Source organism: Lonchura striata, chromosome 1 (genome assembly GCF_050655825.1).
Source record: "Lonchura striata isolate lonStrDom1 chromosome 1, ASM5065582v1, whole genome shotgun sequence".
Classification (NCBI taxonomy): Eukaryota; Metazoa; Chordata; class Aves; order Passeriformes; family Estrildidae; genus Lonchura; species Lonchura striata.
In genome coordinates this window covers 4442116-4457543 of record NC_140703.1, presented here as the reverse complement: position 1 = coordinate 4457543, position 15428 = coordinate 4442116, and the positions used below count along the sequence as shown (strand labels likewise).

Here is a 15428-nt window from a genome sequence, read left to right as displayed (position 1 = left end):
CTCTTTCCTGTTCTGTTGACTGTACTTTTATTTCTACTTATTCTTCACTTTAAATGGACTTTGGAAGCTCAGAAAACATACAAATTTTTTAAGCAATGATAATTCTTCCTAAAGAGGCTTCCTGGTGGTCTTAATTCACATAGGAGGTGGCATGCTAATTACTCTATCCTAGGTGGAAGTGAAGTAGCTCTAATTCTGAAATTTGTTCTTCTTAAAATGGGAAAAAAGAGGTATCCTTCTTGTTACTTAGTGACAAATATTTAATTTTTTATTTTTCCTTTTTCTAACTTTTCAGTCAACTCTCCAAGCCAGACTGAAGAGTATTTTTTGGCCAAGTTCACTTACAGAAGAAATTCTAGGGTGGAGTTTAATAACACCAGTACTTAAAGTACTGAGAGATGTAGGGGGGGAAAAGGAAAAGAATACAAAAATAATATGAAAACACCTGGCTGTCAGTGGGAAATTTTACTTGAACATATCAAACCTTGTGAAGAAAAATAGGGTAATGAGATTTGAAGTATAACCTGAGGGGCTAGAAAGCAAACGTCAAGTGAAAGTGCTCCATGTTCTTACTTTAAAGTATACTTTTTTGTATCTTTATTTTACCAAAAAACAAATGCAACTATGCAGTCTGTGCATTTTTATAGGAAAATGATTTTTTTGCCCCCAAACTGTTCATGAAATCTTTCGTGAAAGTGGAGCCTTTAATTGAAGACAGATTGTTGACAAGTCAATTTTAGCTAGGCAAATGCACACAAAGTTGTATATTCTAACCAATTTCAAGGAGCTTAACTGGTGACTCTGTAGAAATGATACACAGAAAGTCACAGGAAATAAATTTTAAACCTAATAGCTTTGGGCTTGATCTAAGGTTGGCTCTCTGTTAAAAATTTACAGATTAATATTATAAAAGAAGACTAAAAAAATCAGTCAAAAACTGTATTTAAAGGTGGTTAAATGGAATTTAGATTGCAGAGGAAAACCAGGTGGTCTTTAAATATCTCTGCTATAGCTGGGTTTCGGCTTCCTTGTAATTAAAAAACAATGGGGAATGGGAAAAGGTTTTAACTTGAGTTAGTTCATTTGGTCTTGACGATGTTGTAAAAGAGTATTTTCTCTATGACTAAGGAGGCTGAGAAAGCCTTTATGATCTTGTGTTCAGATTTACCTGCCATGTTAAATGTGAAAATGACAATTTGAGATACCTCCAGTAGGGCTTCACTTTGGATTAAATCAAGTTTACTAAGACAAGTTAAATTCCCTCTGCTTGATCCTTGACTAAGGACAGGTGCTTGGTTTATAAAAATAAGAAATATTTTATAACGACTGGACTACACTGAAGGAATTTTTCAAGAGTGGTTGATAATTCTGAGGATTTCAAAATCTTAAAGAAAATATTGCTTTAAAAGAAGCACAAGAAGACACTGTCAAAAAGGCTTCAGAATAACCACTGCACTTACTACAAGGAAACCCCAAAGTGGTTGAAATGGAATTCAGTCAAGTGTGCTTTTGTGTTTGATATGAAGGCATCTCTTTACTACACTTGATGTCAAGATATTTAATTTCAGTCTTGAAATGGACTCATTTTTCCAAATAGGCCCTTTTTTCACAAAAGATATCTCACTTGAATTTGATATGGTAGGTGAACATTAAGAACAAGGGGTCTCTTCCTTCATGAAGATGTATTATTGTTTCAGAATCTGTAAAACTGCTGGAAAGCAGACATTAAATACTTTTCTTTCCTCTTAGGAAAATGAAGGATTCTTAATTTTTGCTTTTTCAATGCAACTGTTTCATTGTGTAACCAGCAGCATGTTCAAGCTGTTCTGAGAAGTTTTGCACAATTTTTTTGAATTTCTGCAGAGTATCTAAAACCAGCTTTTACAGATCTGTTGTCTGGAGGAAGCCGAGAATATTGCTCAGAATTACTGCTTAACTGATTAGTTTTATTTTAAGATATATTAACAAAATGCTAAGACCAATTGTATGAAAATGTCAGTGTCCCATGTGGTGACCATATGTTAATTGCTGGAGTAGACCCACAAATACAGATTCTTAGTGTAGCTTTCCTGTACTAGAGAACTAGAGAAAAACAGTACTTGGGGTTAGCAAACCCACACATTACTAGCAGTGAGTAAAATTCCAGATTATATTGAATGGGGATGCTTCCTAGCTTATTTTCTAGCTGATTACTTTCTTGATTCTGATTGGGTCGATTTTCAGCCTACTTCTTTGACATTATTAAACCAAGACATTGTGTTTGCAACCAAGTACTTCTGCCACTTTTCTTTTTCAGAGTATTCTGATGTCACTAAGTATTCAAAAGCCTAGACTACTTGAATGCAGTGTTGAGTGCCATTTAATGATTTTTTTTTTCTTCAAATGTAGATCAGATGTATAATCATACTGGCAAAATATTAAAACACTCTGGGTAAACTTATACTGATATAGGAGTTACTATTGAATTTGGTCCTATATATGGATTTTTCCTGCTGCTGTTCTGCTGTTTCATCAGAGTAGAAATGGATTAGCACATATTTATACTCTGTTATCTTTTGTGATTGTGTTGGTACAAAACAAGTTTAATGGACAATTTGTCCAATATGGACAATTTTTTCCTTTCCATATGTTTGCTAGCTGCATGATGTTAAAATACAGCACTCTAACTGAAGGTGAACCAAAAGATACCTGATTTTAGACCAGAAATTCTCCCTGGAAGTGTATAAACATTCAAGACATCATCTGATTGAAAAGTCTGGCTTTTGCCCTGTGGTCTCATACTGAATGTCCTGGCATCATTTGATGCTTTCCCTCTCTAGCAGGGACAGCTCAGCTAAAACTCAGCAAGTTGAGTAACTGTAGACCTCAGACCAAGTAGAATGACACTCTTCTACTTCAGATAACTGCTTTATATCTGCTTTCACTGTAAATTTGTGCAAGGGTTTGCTATAGCTGTCTCTGCCTTTCTCGGTAAGATGATGCAGAGGCAGGAAATACAGGCTAAAATGCACTAGAGCCCAATGAATTGTTTCTGTTTTGCTATAATCCCCTTTTTCTGCAGAAAAAAATATATAAAGAAGATACAGGGGGAAAAGTGTACATAGTGTACACACCAGGAAAAGCATTATGTCTGGGGATGAGCAGAAGTCTGAGGACAAATAAATCTTTTAAGCTGCGATTGCAGCTGTCTTAAGTTTCAAAGTAGGTAGTTCCAAAGACTTAGGAAAGTAGATAAGCTTTAATGATGCCCTAATGAGGCAATAGACACAGACACTGGCTTATAAGTAGGAAGTAAGCAGGAACAATGTCTGTCCAAAAAGATCATTTTGCTTAATGTAAAATGTTGGAGTTTATTTTGGTGACAAATTTGTGGTGCCTTTGTAGTACACCACACTGTGGGATAATATCCTAATAATATCCTGGTGGTAATATCCTAACTGGAAAACTCCTACAGACACATACAGGATGAATGCACTCTCCAATGTCTTTAGCAGAATGGTGGTCCTCCTGAAAGATGCTGGGTCTCATTCTTGCAAAGGGAAAGATATAGTTGGAGATGCTTTGTTCTGAAAATAGAAAAAAAATCTTTGAACATTTGGGACACAGTAAACAATACTAGGTTTATTACTGAAGGCTGAAATTGTGTGAATTTATTAAATATAGTGATGTGGAGTGGGAAAAGATATGTGGTCTGGAAAGTGAGGCCAAGGAGCTACGTTTGATAAGCACATAAGAAATAAGAGTAATGGTGTCTTAAGTTGGTGTTTCTTGCAGCACAGTAATCAGAATGTAAATAAAGAGTGTAATTATCTTCATTATATCCACTGATGTGGTTTATTCCTGAGGTCTGTGGAAATGACTGCTGAACACGTAACACACTAACTAGACAAGCATCACTGGATGTAATGAATGACAGTAAAACTAAAAGTTAACAGGGCAATAGGGATGTAAAGAAATAACCACATCCAGACTGTGGTGGAGACATGGAAATAAGCAACTGGAGAAACCAGGAAAAACAACTTTCTCTCAGAAGCCCCAACCTTCACTCTTTTTTCTCATGTCTGAAGCAGCAGCTCTGTCAGTTGTCTGTGCTGACGTTCTTTTCCTTGGGGAATTTTTTTAGACTTGACTTGTCAATCTCCTTTGAAATGGTGTGGTGTTGAATATCAAAGGGAATAGCCCTTTGCTGCTGGTCTCTGATCTGCTGTACTATCACATTCCCAATCTTTTCCTGCTTCTCTAATATTGTGACAAGGGATGGAAATCCTCTATTTTATGGTTTGCAGGGGGTTGCATTACTTATATAACCCTGCTTGGAAAGCATGGTCAAAATAATCATGAGTAAAATGGTAAGGGAAATCCTTTTTGACCAATATGTGAGAACTTCATACAAAGTCAGTAAAGTTGTTCATATGTTGAAGTGAAACAACTGTCACAGAGTGTTTAGCAGGAGTTTTTAATACAGGTAATTAAACCACCTTGTTCTGAGGCTTGCAGAGGTCTCAAAGCAGAGAATGATTCTGTTAGCATAGTTTCGTAAAGCTCCGATGGTGATGAAATCACCTGACAAGAATTTAAAAAAAAAAAAAAATCTCAGACAAAACAAACCCAACTTGACTTGGAGTGCTGTCCAAATTTCTGCTCTTTGGTCACATTAGAGAGTCACAGGGTGACTTTGTAGTCCTGGGAATTTCTTGGAAAGTTTTGCCTCGGTGAAGGAGGCTACACAGCAGAGAGATGTGGAAGCAGATTGTTATTCATCGTTGCAAGTTTCACAATTTATGGGGGAGAAAAATAGCAAAGTTCTTAAGAGTCTGGCCTTGAACTCTTTACTGTGGGTGGGTGAAAAAACTATATGGTAATGGAGAAGTTTTATTTTATATCAGAAAACTTGCTAGGGCTTGAGAGTGTTGGAAGATGAAGCACAATGTTCTGTAAAACCCAAACTACATGGCCTTGGGCCTTCAAATCTATTAATGGATGTCAGTTTTGAATTCCAGAAGGGGACCACTGTCCTTTCTTATAGGTGAGTGTTACTTAACTGCAGCAAGCAACTGCTCAGATGCCAGCCTTAGGATGGAGTCTTAAATTAACAGCATTATGAAGCTTTTTCATGTTAAAGCTGCCTGAAGACTTGTGGGCCCTCCTGTATGGACTTACTGCTTATTTCTGTGGGCAAAGGAATGCTACAAAAATGAAATGCTGATCTGGAAAAATGAAATGCTAACTTCAGAGTATTTGCAAACCTTACATCTCTCTTGGCAAGAGTATGGGTCAGCATATATAATGCTTGAATGACTGCAAAAACTTGAGAATTGGATGATTAATCTTAGAGCTGGAAGGAGAAAGCTTTGGAGGTCAAAATGAAACAATACCATATGATCAATTCATCACTATGTAGTAAAAAAAATGGCCTAATAATATAAATAATAGAGTGAATAGCACAAATACCATTGTAGTTCTTGATGATGTTGCTCTTCTTTTTTCTAAACAAAAATTGGCTAAAACTTGCATATATGTTATGAGAATTTTGACACATTATTCTAAACTGTACACATCAATGTCTTGCTGTAGTTATAATCTTGCAGTAAGGTTTGTTTTTACCTCTCTGTTTTTGTGTCATAATATTAGCTAAATATGCTGAACTTGGAAGGAGAGTTAGACTAATTGTTGCATTTCCTTGGCTTCATTGGCTGGCATTTTTGTCATTTCTGTATGCCTTTATTAAATACATAGAACATTCTTAGCCATCAAGTGTCAACATTACTTCTGAGGAGACACTGCAGAGATATAAATGCACATTTACTAAAATGCAATTTTTAATTTCTCTGAATTTCTACTGGGGAAATGGTACTTTGTTCAGAAGGGACTATGTGCCACTGTTGTGAATTTTCTAGCAAATCAGGATTTGTGAAAAACTATGTAAGATTCTAAATATTAAAAATTCTGGATTTCCTTCACCTCTGAAGCATGTACAGATATCTGTGTTCAGGGAAGCCCTTGGGTTCAGTAGTATCCCTGATTAGATGCCTTGCCTGCTTGGATTCCCCTTCAAACATGAGTTTTCCTGGTTGCTTCCAGGCACTGTGTTATGGATGTTTGAATTAGATTAAGTCCAGCATCCAGCACATGAGATAAAATAATGAATAAATATCCCTGGACACAGCCAGAGTCCATAATTGTGTATGAACAGCTGCACCAAATGTGGTGGTGTGCTCTTCTTTGAGTAGGAGATTGGAATGGATGTTCTGTAAAGATCCCATTCAATTTATTATCTAATCCTCTCATCCTTCCTTGGATTTAAATTTGCACCAGGAAACACGGCAGCACCAGCATTTTATTTTGAGGCTGGAGATTTGCCTTGGCTTCTCAGCAGAAATAGGTGCTGCAGAGTACCTATTTTTTATTATTTTATTATTATTTTACCTATTTTTTTTGTCTGATTGAAGACCTAACTGCAATTGGGTTCTCAGTCACGGCAGTGTGGCTTTGTGTCACTTCTTCTGCCTTTGTGCAATGACAAACTCTCTGGATTTCCTTGTGCAATGGCAACAGTTGGCATAATTTTGTATTTTGAAGCAACTAACCAAGACCATTGTCTTTTCGGACTTACAAGTTTCCACAGACAAAAATTTCCTAATAAATCCCCTCAAAATCAAAATAAAACTCCACTGGAAATTGAACTATGACTTTTTCTTCAAAATAATTTCATTTCTTATCAGAATTATATCAGCCCTAATAAAAGCTGATGAATCAGTGATAATATATTTTTTTAAAAAGCCAGTAAGTTACCTCTGAAAGACCAGAACTAGATTTTCTCTATATTTTAACTACTTCTATTACTATGATTCAGGCAAGGATTCACATAGGCTAGCCAAAGATCCTAATCTTGAAATAACTTTACTTTTGCATTCTGCTGTCTGGAGACTTTTCCTAAATAACTTGTGTATATTTTTGTGGTTTTTTGTTTGTTTGTTTGTTTTGGTTGCTTTTTTTTGGGGGGGTGGTTTGGGGTTGGGTATTTTTTGTTGGTTGATTATTTGTTTTGTTTTGTTTTTTTTTTTTTTTTTTTTTTTTTGGCTTGGCTTGTTTTTCATAGAAGAAATATGTTGGATTTGTAAAGTTTTTTCTCTCCTATGAACCAGAGAACTTGTTTTAATATTTCCAGTTTACAAAGTGTCAATTTATAGATGGAATATTTCTCAAATGTGAAACTCAGGGTTATCTATGCTAGACAGTACTAGAAATGCAATATGCTTACTATAACCATACTACAGCAAACCATCAGGTCCCTATAAACTGATGTTATGGCAGGGGGGTTTTGTGAACAAAAGCCTGAAACAAAATTATTAAGAGAAGATGATTGTTCTTAAAAATCTATTAGTAGCTAAGAACTGTGAAGATCAGTGTCAGTGTTTGACACCTGTAGTTTTACTATTTTTTTTTTTTTTTTGGTAATGTTACATAGAATAAATCTGGGTAAGAGATGAGAGGCAGAGCTTTGACCTTGGTATGGGCACTTAACTAACTTCAGATTAACAACATCTCAAGCATATCAAACATCAGAACATGTGAAAAACCAGCTGAAATAATGGAAGACAAACACAGATAATTATTGCTAATATAGTGATAACTATATGAAGTGTAACTAATCCCTCCTTGTTATTTTACTGCTGTTGTTTCCATTTCTTATTGTCCTTACTTTAGAACTGAGAACAATGCAGAAATTAATTTAACCAGTTCTGAGAGCTGTACTCCTCCCTTTGCTGGGTCCTTTTCCCTTGCTGCAGTTTTAGTTTCCAAACACAGTAAACAGTAAAAAAAGACTGAGTAATTGTAACCTCTCACTGCCTTTTCTTTTCATGTTTGTCTCCTGCAATAAAGCAGATTTAATTCCATTAATTTATTCAGTCTGACAGGTGGGTTACATCAGTACAGCATGAGAATGGATAAAACATCTTTTTGCTGGAAGCCTTGCAATCCAGGTAATTTTATTTATTTTAGTATAATAAGCATCTAATCCATGGTCAGACACTGCCTGGAGCCTCTGTTTATCTGCAGTGTTGGAAGGGATTTTATTCATGCCCATGTGTCTCAGAACCTTATGAGTGTTGAAAAAGACTGTGAACCAGAAACAATTGCAAAATCAATTCTGCAAGAGCTCCTTCCTTTTTGGAAAATTTGCCACTTATCTAGGCTCTGTATTTGAATGGTCAAATGTAAATAAACCTTGGATTTGAGTTTCTGAGTTACTGCCAAAAGAAGTAAGTCAAAAAAGAAACTGGGAGGTTAAGGAAACTGGGAAATTGAAAGTCTTTTGTGTTAAATACACAATAATAAGAATTTAGAAAATGTTGATGCTGATGCATAGCTTTTTTAGAGCTGGCTGACATGTGACCACAAAATTACCTGTCTTTCAGAAAACCTTAAAAATTAATGCCCTTGAAATTAGTAGAAACAAATCTATATTTTAAAGAATTTGGAGCGTGTTTTCCATTCCCTCTGGAAACTTGTGGTGGATAGGACTGAGTGAGTGTTTTGGGAAGGTTCTGGGTGGTTCACGGGTAGATTGAGTTGTAAAAACCTCTTTTTTTAATCATCTTCTTTCTAAAAAGGCTTTCAGACGGACTAGAGTATAAGGGCATTTCTGTACAGATACATGTGCATGTGTGTGTGTATATACATACATACATATATATATATATATATATATATATATGTATGTATGTATGTATGTACATACACACTGGCACATCTGGCATCTCTTACCTGGATGAGGAAATTCTCTCTCTCACCTGGCCACCAGATGGGGGCATTGCAAAGATATTGATTAATTGGTAAATTCATCATAGCAGTGAATCATTTGCATATAAAAATCACCTCCCTTTGTCTTTTGTTCCACATTTTTATAAGCATTGCACACAGATGAAATGCCTCATCAATTAATTTGAAATAACATGAAGATGCCCTTAAGAAAACACCCAATAAAATTTCAAAGGATTGCTGCAATTATAAAGGCAGATTTATTTTTTTTAAGCTTTTTGGATGTTGTTGCTTGGTTTTGATTCATACTTCTCACTGTTGGACATAAAAGGCTTTTTCACTTATCAGTTTTGTCATTAGTTTACCAGATGCTGCTTTGGCAAGCATTACAAAATCCTGCTTTTTATTGCATATGAAAATACAGTGTAGGTTGTGTTTTTCATTTGATAACCACCATCCATTTTCATGATAGGTTAAATTATTCTACTATCTTTCATAAAGAGAGAGTCTGATTCTGTTTGGATTTTGTTCTTAATCCTCTAAGGCAGCTGAACAATGAAGAAATTTCTCTGCAAGATAAAAAAAAAAACATAATGGTTTCTAGTTGTTTGTATGTAAAGGTTGGTTTAAATCTATTAGGAATGGGGTTTGTCCAGTTATAAACTAGAAAAAAAAGCATATAAACTTGTAAAATTCGTGAAAACTCATTGATGTAAAAGTCCATTCTCATGATTAAAACTTTCAAAATGTATCTTTGAAGTAATAAATTATGTATTTCTACATTAAGCAGATGATTACTTAGGGTACTTTTTTTTCTTATTGTGCAAGACCTTTCTTAGAAAATATCCTATATGGGAAGATGTGTAACTGCATGTTTCTAAATAAAAGGTAAAATTCTTCTACTTAATGACAAAAATTTTATGAATTAAAAGGAAAAAAGCTCACTTACAGAACCATGATATTCCTTAAGTAGAAGATGAACAATTTTTAGGCTGATATTAATTCATGCCAGGTCTGTAATCTTTATCATGAGAGACAAGATAGAAAATGCTCTGTGGTTTGCTGATCTGATAAAGCAAACAGATTTAAGGAGAAACTGCAGAATGAAAACAGATGAGATCTCCCTTATGGGTCTCCTTGTAGTGCTTCAATAAGCTAAAAGGAGTATTTCTGTAATTTTTGAAGGTTGGGGATAACTCTTTAAATTTATATCATAATAAACTTCTGTTTCTTGTACTGAGCTGCATTCTGCATTCTCTTTTAGAGTGAAAAAGGTGTAACATAACTTAGTAAAAAGCATCTTTTTTGTTGTGGATGGAAACAAGCATGTAAAATAGTTTCTATTTCAAACCTTTGTTTTTTAAGAAACAAGTGGGGAAATTGTGGGCATAGTTAGTTCCTTATCTTCCCACAATTTATCTTCCCACTCTGAATAACACTGTTCGCACATTTATATTCAGAGTATATAAATTCAACCAGTTTAGCCAAGCTGTCTTTCTATAACTTGCTTCTACTCCCTTCTTAAGCAGGTTGTCCTTTGCCTTTGAATTTTTGTTGCACTTATAAATGTTTCATAATTTTCTCCCTTTGTTTTTAATAGAGAGGCCCTGACATGGACAGCACATATGCATGACTATTTCTAGAAATAATACATGCTGTATACATTCTTTATAAAGGTACTGTGTGACTATTTATACATCCAATTATCTCATCACCAGGAGCCGGGGGTTTTGATTGCTTTGTTTGTTTGTTTGCATAAGGTTTTTTGCAATTATATAATACAGAAAATCTGTTTTACCTTTTGGCCTAAACACATAGTTGATACATAAAATCTTGAGAAATATTGTATAGGAATTGTTAAACCTAAGTCCTCAGAAAATATGTCCCCCATTTACCTTTCTGTGTCTGATAATGGGTTTTAAACAAGTGGGTAAGGTGCATAAAGTAAGGAGTTATACAGAGAAAATAATGTAAACAGGCTGAGCTCAGTATCTCAAAATTATTAAGATGCAAATTTGTATTTGTTCATATTTCTACTTGCATATCCTCTGAATTGCTTTTTCTGTCGTTTTCAATTGATTTTGCCCAAGGAAAGTTAAAAACCTTTAACAGGTAAGACAAATGTTGATGTGATTTGCAGGCCAGTGCCAATAGTCCATAATCACTCTTTAAAAGCAGATCCTGAGCTAATATTAAGGCACTAAAGAGGGTCAGTGACATCCCTAAATGAAATAGCAGATAAGTAAAAAAGGATTCCCAAGTGTAAGAAGTGACACCTTTCAGGTCAAGATGTCCTGGTGTTCTTGTGGATGGTGTTACCCAAGTTCATCTGACTTGACATGCAACTTCTAAATCTGTCACATACAAAAAAAAAAAAAAAAAAAAGTTTCCTTAAAAATCAAGTAAACACTCATAGAAATTTGCAGTTCAAGAAAGAAAGTCTCTCTCCCTGACAGAATCTGAGGTATTGATAATTCTGAGATTGTAAAAGTCTCTGTCTGTCAGCCCCCTGCCAAAGCAGAAGCCATAATTGGTCTGTGCTGGTTTCCAGGTTGTTTATTCTGTTTATCTCTCACATGTTCTGCTGCCCTGCCCAGCTCTGTCCTGCAGGGCAGCGTGTGGGGCTCTGCCCTCAGTGGGATGTGACAAACATTAAATACCAGAAACTCCCTGGGCTGCATTTACAAGAACGTGCCAATATCTGTCACCTACGTTGGACAGTGTGTCCCCAGCCTGAACCAACAGAAAAATGCCAACACCACAGTGAGACATGGAGGGCATGAAGAAGGAGAAAAAGGACAAGGCACACCCAATTTCCTCCATCGTGTCCCCTTTGGACCCCTAATCTAGAATCCTAAAATTTTACTTTTGCACCCGTGCCACACTTAATTATTACTGATATCAAACCCTCAGAGCTGGTAATTCATCCTGTAAGATTGCAAACTCTTTTCCATGGCCAGAGATCACAGCCAGTGTCTCTGGGGGCTCTGTCCAGGGGGGTTCCTGACCCCTGCCAGAGTCCCAGACCTGCCAGAGTAGCCAGAGGGATGTTCTGCATTCCCACATCTCCCCACTCTTTTTTTCTTCTGACAGCTAACCCCAGTGTGCTGTCAGCTTTCCATCTGGGGCTGGCTTTTCTGGAGAGGCAGTGGTGCTCATCCTTGTCCTCTCACTCACTCTTGTTTATTTATTCAGGTGTTTCTCTTACTTGTTGTGCACCTGGGACACATAAGGAAAAATATAAGTCTGTAGAATACAAATGCTTGTGGTAAATATAAAATGGGATTCCAGTCGGATGAAGCACAATGTGCTTTCAGGTATTTCTGCCAATTTTGGCTAACAAAGGGATCTAGCTGTATAGGTTACATCCACCAAACAGGTAGGAAAGTAAAGTTGTAAAAACAGAGTCTTGCTAAAAATTCTGATCTCTATGTCCACATATTTTTGTATCTATTCCAAGGCATGAGTAATGGAACTAGAGGTAATTTTTAGCTGGTAGTTCCATTTACTCCCTCAGAATTTGAACAATCTGTTGGACAGGAGAAAAAAGTGGCAGTGCATTTGGAGTGCCAGCCACTTCACCCCAGTTACAAAGAGTTGCAGAGAGAATTTTTTTTTTCCTTTTCTCCTCATCCTAGCAGTCCTTTGCTTCTGATATTGACCAGTGTTTGTATCTCTGTGTTTTTCTAGTTTATTTTATCTCACTTTCTAGATGTTAGCCAAAATGCTAATTAAAAAAAAAAACCAAAAAAAAAAAAAAAACCAAAAACTTAACCAAAATTCTACTTGTATTTTGGTCTTCCGAAGTATTTGTGATGTATCTGTGTAGTAAAAATTATCTTCAAAAACCTCATTCCAACCATGGTGTATCTTGATTTCCCATGTATTTTTATCTTGTAGATACATTTTTCTGTTGTCTGAGAAAGTATTTTCTGATTGAAATGCATTCTCTGACTTTCAAAAAAATATTTCTTATACCATGGAAAAGTTGATCTGCTTTAGTCTGTGAAATCTCTTTTCACTGCTTAGGTACCTACTTTGTAAAAAGCTGTAGGAGTACAATGGTTTACTACTGGTAAGAGGTTTTTTATCAGTTGGAATAAAATTTAGCAATGAAGTTAGAAATGGTTTGGGAGACAAACACAGAGGCAGCCTTATATCCACACATTAGTTTCAAAAGGACTAGGCTTAAAAAGGTTTGACTTCTCTTATAATCATAAAACAGTGTGGGTTTTAAGGGACCCTTAAACAGCATCTCCTTCCAATTTCCCATGGGCACCTACTAGATGAGGATGTTCTGAGCACCATCCAACCTGTCCTTGAACACTTCCAGAGATGGGGCATCCACAATTTCTTACCTCCCCCACAGTCAAGAATTTCTTCTTGATATCTAATCTAAACATACCCTCCTTCTCTTTAAAGCCAATCCCCCTTGTCCCATCACTGCATGCCTGGCAGAAGGATTTTTTGCTCTGCCCCACTCCCCATCACATGCATGTCTTCGGCAGCTCTTGAATCTTCTGTTCTTTTGAAAGGCTGCTCAGCATTTCAGGATTTTAGCAGGTTGCTCTAATGAGATCCAGGACAGAGCTGAAGGACAGCTGAATAAATGAGCCCATTGACAGATCCTTAAGTCCCCCTTGCAAATCACCTGAATAAAGCTGCACTAGTCCCTAATGCTCCAGGAGCACATTTAATTAGTACACAAATTAAATCAACAAGTGAAGCTCAACCCAGAACTTGGGTGCCTGAGTCACTTCACTGAGACCATGGATATGGAACAGAGGTAGTGCTGCCCTGCTGGCATGAACATCCCAGGAATCAGCACAGAAAAAATGTGTACCCTAAGTACAGGAAGATTAGACGTGGCTAGGGGGTGTTACAAGATGAAGCAAAATGTAATGAAGGGATGGATGACAGGAACTGGGGAGGAAAATTGGAGGAAACGTGGTTCCAATCCTTTATACTAAGGATTTTTTAAAAATGTAATTCTGAAACTAGCAGCATGTATGTTTGAATTGTTTTGCTTGAACCCAGAAAATGATTTTTTCAGAGCTGTCACACAGATGCAGTATTAGAACTTTTGGGATCAGAGAAATGGGAAAAATAACAGCTTTCTTTTTTTCCCCCATGGACATTTCAAATGCCCGGGATAAGTATTTATGACACATGCAACCATTGCTGAAATCAAAGGCTCATTAGAGCTGCAGATAAAATGCACTAATTAAATGGTTATCTGTAAGTTTATTTTTAACATCCTTTTTATGTAGATGTCCACAAATGAACACAGCTAGAGGTTCCTACATTGCCATTGCTGTAGAGATCTAAAGCAGCCATCACTCCTGGAGCTGTACTATAAAACTTGTGTTTGCTGTTTAAGATCTATTTTTTTCATCATCCAGACTAAAGGATCTTCTGGGCAGTGCTCTTTTCCCTTTTCATGTCTGTAGTCTTTCCTCTCTGAAACAGCTTTGCTCTTTTGGTTGCTAAGAGAAAAGGAATGTTGCCAGGTAAAAAGTGTCCAGCACATCTGTCCTCTGTCAGATGTCAAAAGCATGCCTCCTAAATATTTTCATATGCATACAGCAGACAAGTCTTGAAGGACAAGAAAGGTGGAATTGGCCAGCCTTGCTCAGTAATGTTCAAAACACTACCTCCAAATGCTCTGTAGTGTACTTTATTTTTCCTAGCCCAAGCAAAGGATAAAACACCAGGCCTAAAACTTAAGTGTTGGTTTGTTTTTTTTTTTTTTACCTTACTTATTTAGAAGTGAAGTTTGCTCTTCCATGTTAAAATGTCTCATGTTAGTATTATGTGGTCAGGGTGTGTGGGAATCCAGAGCATCCCTCTGGCTGCTCTGGCAGGTCTGGGACCCTGGCAGGGGTCAGGAACCCCCCTGGACAGAGCCCCCAGAGACACTGGCTGTGATCTCTGTCCATGGAAAAGAGTTTGCAATCTTACAGGATGAATTACCAGCTCTGAGTGTTTGATATAAGTAATAATTAAGTGTGGCACAGGTGCAAAAGTAAAATTTTAGGATTCTAGATGAGGGGTCCAAAGGGACAAGATGGAGGAAATTGGGTGTGCCTTGTCCTTTTTCTCCTCCTTCATGCCCTCCATGTTTCACTGTGGTGTTGGCATTTTTCTGTTGGTTCAGGCTGGGGACACACTGTCCAACGTAGGTGACAGATATTGGCACGTTCTTGTAAATCCAGCCCAGGGAGTTTCTGGTATTTAATGTTTGTCACATCCCACTGAGGGCAGAGCCCCACACGCTGCCCTGCAGGACAGAGCTGGGCAGGGCAGCAGAACATGTGAGAGATAAACAGAATAAACAACCTGGAAACCAGCACAGACCAATTATGGCTTCTGCTTTGGCAGGGGGCTGACAGACAGAGACTTTCTGCAATCTCAGAATCATCAATACCCCAGATTCTGACAAGGGTGTGCAAAAAGCCCCCAGAAAAAGAACAGCCTGGGGTGCTCAAAAAACCATATTGAGGCAGTGGTTTGTTCCTCCTAGGTTTGCTCTTGAAACTGTGAGCCTCCGTCCTGTTGCTGAGGGCTACCATGGGGTGTGTGGCACATGCCAGGAGCATCAGGCAGAGGTGTTTAGTGGGTGGCTGCTCTGTCCTTAGCTGTTTACTTGGCTTTACTCCATAGTG

At 37.0% G+C, this 15428-nt stretch overlaps 1 long non-coding RNA gene across 2 annotated transcripts in view; it reads left to right on the top strand.

Annotated features, from left to right (window-relative positions):
- Window positions 1-15428, top strand: part of LOC146768568 (uncharacterized) — a 178981-nt gene that overhangs the window by 71338 nt on the left and 92215 nt on the right. Inside the window, exon 2 of one of the 2 annotated variants that reach the window (XR_014954659.1) lies at window positions 7912-7985. The exons of the other annotated variant lie outside the window; for it this stretch is intronic. This is a non-coding gene — a long non-coding RNA (uncharacterized LOC146768568). The remainder of the gene's footprint in view (window positions 1-7911; window positions 7986-15428) is intronic. 2 annotated transcript variants of the gene reach the window in all.